At 41.0% G+C, this 4,542-nt stretch overlaps 1 pseudogene; it reads right to left on the bottom strand.

Moving 5' to 3' along the window:
- Window positions 1–2,671: 2,671 nt before the first annotated feature.
- LOC102816217 lies at window positions 2,672–3,155 on the bottom strand (annotated as a pseudogene).
- Window positions 3,156–4,542: the final 1,387 nt, after the last annotated feature.

Below are 4,542 nucleotides of genomic sequence, written 5' to 3'. Positions count from 1 at the left end.
CTTCATTCTTCTTGGATCAACTATCAACACTCATGGAAACAGCAGTCAAGAAATCAAATGACATATTGCATTAGGCAAATCTGCTGCACAAGACCCTCTAAAGTGTTGAAGAGCAAAGATATCAGCTTGAGGACTTAAGTGCACCTGACCCAAACCATGGTATTTTCAATAGCCTCATATGCATTTGAAAGCTGGACAGTGAATAAGGAAGACCGTAGACGAATTGATGCTTTTGAGTTATGATGTTGGAGGAGAATATTGAAAGTGCCATGGACTGCCAAAAGAACCAACAGATCTGTGTTGGAGGAAATGCAGCCAGAGTGCTCCTTAGAGGCCAGGTTGGCCAAACTTCATCACTCATTATTTGGACATGTTGTCAGGAGGAATAAGTCACTGGCAAAGAATATCTATGTTTGGTAGGGTGGAGGGTCAGAGAAAAAGAGGAAGACCCCAAGCGAGATGGATTGGCACAGTGGCAGCGTCAATGGGCTTAAGTGTGCCAACAATTGTGAGGTTGTCCCAGGACTGGGCAGTGTTTCGTTCTGTTGTACATAGGGTCGCTATGAGTAGATACCGACTCGATAGCATCTAAGAACAACAACAGCACATATATATAGGTTTGACAGGGGATATACAAATATATACATCCCCTGTCAAACCTATATACATATCTGTGAGTACACTCCCACTTTTCCTTCCATACTCATTCAGCCTGTATTTCTATCTATGCATTGCCTCATAGATCATCATTGCTGCAGAACTGTGTATATACAATATTTTCCTCTGTTGTCTTTAACTTCTTTTGTTGTAACTTTTTATTATGAATTGGCTGAAGGATTACAGAGAAGATGAAGCAAATTATACACTTTGTTTATTCTAAATGATTATAATCCCTTCCCTGCAACAACAGTAATCCTGCTTCTTCCCTGTGGCTCCCTATTTACATCTTATATTTCACAAATGAACAAAGCAAAAATATTTGATGTACCCTTACAAAATCAAAAGTTTATATCCACTTACATGTCCAAAGGCCACATTCTATCAGCCAGCTTTCTGCCTGGAGGTACACAGCCTTTCTCAGTTCATGGGCCTAGAGCCCTCAACTGCTCTGTCTCTTCATGCCACTCTTTCTGCTGTCACTGCTGTTCATGGTAGGGATCTCACACTCCACTCATGCTCTTCCTTCTTGATGGCCATGGGATCGTCTATTCCTGAAATGAAAGATGAACTACTCCCCCATTTTAGTTGCATGTCTTCTACAATTGTTTTGTTAGTTGCTGTGGAGTCAGTACAGACTCACAGCGAACTTATGTACAACACAACAAAACACTGTCTGGTCCTGCACCAACCTCACAATTACTGCTATGTCCTAGCCCATTGCTGTTGCCACTGTGCTAATCCATCACTTTGGTGTCTTCCTCTTTTTCCTGACCCTCCTTCCTCTTACCAAGAAGGATGTCCTTCTCCAGGACATCCTGGATCTTCCTGATAAAATGTCCAATATATGAGAGACAAAGTCTGGCCATCCTGGCATTCTTGTTGTACTTCTTCCAACATAGATTTATTTGTTCTTTTGGTGGTCTATTGTACTTTCAATATTCTCTTCCAGCACCATAACTCAAAGGCATCAATTTTTTTTTATGGTCTTCTTTATTCATTGTCCAACTTTCACAAACATATGAGTTTATTGAAAAGGCCGTGGCTTGGAATAAGCACACCTTAGACCTCAAACTGCTATCTTTGCTCTTCAATATAAAGAGGTCTTATACATCAGTTTTACTTTATGCAATAATACATTGTTTGATTTCATGACTGCTGCTTTCATGAGTGTTGATCGTTGATCTGAGCAACATGAAGTCTCTGACAACTTCAATCTCTTTCTACATTTATCTTGATGTTATTTATTGGTCCAGTGGTGAGGATTTTTGTTTTCTTTACATGGAGGTGCAATCTATACTGAAGGCTGGAGTATCGAGCCTCCTAAGTAAGTATTTTAAGTCCTCTTTACTTTCAGCAAGGAAGGTTGTATCATCTGTATATTGCAGGTTGTTAATGAATCATCCTTTAACCCTAATTGCCACATTTTTTCTTCATGTAATCCAGCTTGTTTTTAAGTGCCAAGAAGTCAGTTTCAACTCAAAGCGACGCTGTATAGCGCTTCTAAGGAGCAACTGGTGAGTTTCAAACTGACCTTGTGGTCCATTACTTTATCCTGGTTCTGACTCATAGGGACCTTATGTAGGGTTTCTGAACCACCAACCTTGTGGCCCAGTGCTTATCCTATAGTGCCACACCAGAACTCTATATATTATACCACTTTATGGCTGCCTAGGCTTCTCTGAAATCCACAGTTTTTTTTTTTTAAACAATGATATTAATTTATTAAAGATCAGGGACCACAGACAATATTTTAAAAATCCAAGATCAAAATGTCTGCAGGAAGTCACCAAGTAACTGTGTACATTCAAGGATCAAGGGCAGAAAATCCCTTCCTGATGAACACCATTAACCAAAGGATGTATAACATCCATCACACATCTGTTTTAGGAAGAGCATTTTCTAAAAGTACACACCTGTTTATAAATACACATTGTCATATCAAAAGCTACAGAGAAACAATCGGAGTTAAGTTCCAAAATGTGCTGCTGCTATCTTTCACAAGGCCTTCTTTTTAATCTTGGGGTTTTAAGAACACCTTCTTTGTCTTGTTTTTTTTCATGTTTCCATTTTCATCTTCTTCAAAATTGGCACGATCTCTTTTCTTGGCAAACTTTTTTTCCAATTGTCCTCACCAGGCTTTCATATCTTCTAGCCATTTCTTCATCAGACACATCAAGTTCCACTGCTTCATCTTCCACTTCTTCAGCTTTGCTCTTAGAGTTCATCTGAAGCAGTAGTTTCTCAACCTCAGGATTAAATCCTTGGAAAGACATTCTTCTGTAGAGAAGGTCCTCGCATAATGAGAAGCCTTGCTCTTCGATTATGACGCTCTCCTTCTCTTTCAGCTCTGGCAAGTCCAAGGACCAGTGCTGTTCACTGATGCTTTTCTTTTCTTCTTCTTCCAGCTGCTTCTTGGTTTCTGAGTCTAGTCGTCTTTGCATGAACTTCATGCACAGCAGGTTCTTGGGTAACTTCGGCCTGTGCTCGGCTGCCATGGCGCTCCCTCCACACTTTTTTTAAACTAGAGATTGAACACCAGTTGCCATGGAGTTGATTCTGACTCATGGCGACCTCTTGTGTATAAGGGTAGAACTGTGGTCCATAACGCTTTCAATGACTAATTTTTCAGAAGATCACCAGGCCTTTCTTCTGAGGTGCTTCTAGGTGAACTTGAACCACCAACCTTTCAGTTAGCAGTCAAGCATACTAATCATTTGCACCACTCAGGGACAAAAATCTAGATTAGGAAAATAATTATAAGATGGAACTTTCAAGATAAAAAGAGAAATTCTCAGGTGCTGGAATGATAATGCTTGAGGTGGTAACACATAATGTTGATGGTGAGGCAGCCCAACTCTTGGGGGCTAGAGAAAGCAGTTCCAGTAGAAGTGAGAGGGTGATATTGTCCAGGCCAGTTTAAGGTATGGGAAGGAGTAATAGCTCCATTTTCAACATTTTAAGCTGTAGATCCATGTGAGAGTCAAGTAGGCAGTTGATTATTAAATGTTTGGAACTTAGGAAAAAAACATCCAAGAAGCTGAAATTGCGGTCTTCAGCACAGTGTTTGAATTTAAGAACTGTCTTCATGGGCTTGATCTTAGCACTCTGTGCTGCCTCTTCTATAACACTCTCCCCCTTAATACTGCTGTTTGCTGTCTATGTATTTGTCATCTTCTCTAGACTGAGGACCAGGGATATTCCTATATGCTCAGTGCTAGGTGCAGAAAAGATGCTCCAAAAAGAAATGGACTGAACTATGAATAATTATGTGAAGCAGCAGAACAGGGAAGAAATTTGGTTAGGCAAAAGACATGATGGGAAATGGGTGAGACTGTAATAATGGGAGGATGCACAGGGAAAGCTAGAGCTAGGCTTCTAAGAAGCCAACTGGGAAGCTGCAGAGGAAGGAGTGACCAGTAAAGACAGGGGAGGCTTCATAGAAGAGGAGGTTGCAGCCACCTAGTTCCAAGACTGCCAAAAATGCAAACAGATCTGTGTTGGATAAAGTACAGCTAGAGTGCTCCTTGGAAGCCAGGATGGCCAGACTTTGCCATTCATGGTCCAGGTATATTATCAGTAGGGACCAGTCATAGGAGAAGGGTATCATGTTTGGTAAAATGGAGGATCAGAGAAAAAGAGGAAGACCCCCAATGAGATGGATTGGCACAGTGATGGCAAAATAGGCTCAGGTGTAGCAACGATTATGAGGTTGGCCCAGGACCAAGCAGTGTTTCACTCTATTGTGCATAGGGTCAGTATGAGTTGGTTCCAACTCGAGGGCACCTAACAACAATAAAGTTCCAAGACTGCCCTCTTCCTTCCAAGGTCTAACATGGGATTCCAAGGAGATACCATTTGGTTGATGAATTTGTTAGGAAAGTC

Source organism: Chrysochloris asiatica, unplaced genomic scaffold (assembly GCF_000296735.1).
Source record: "Chrysochloris asiatica unplaced genomic scaffold, ChrAsi1.0 scaffold00048, whole genome shotgun sequence".
In the NCBI taxonomy this organism is placed as follows: domain Eukaryota; kingdom Metazoa; phylum Chordata; class Mammalia; order Afrosoricida; family Chrysochloridae; genus Chrysochloris; species Chrysochloris asiatica.
This window is presented reverse-complemented; position numbering and strand designations above follow the sequence as displayed.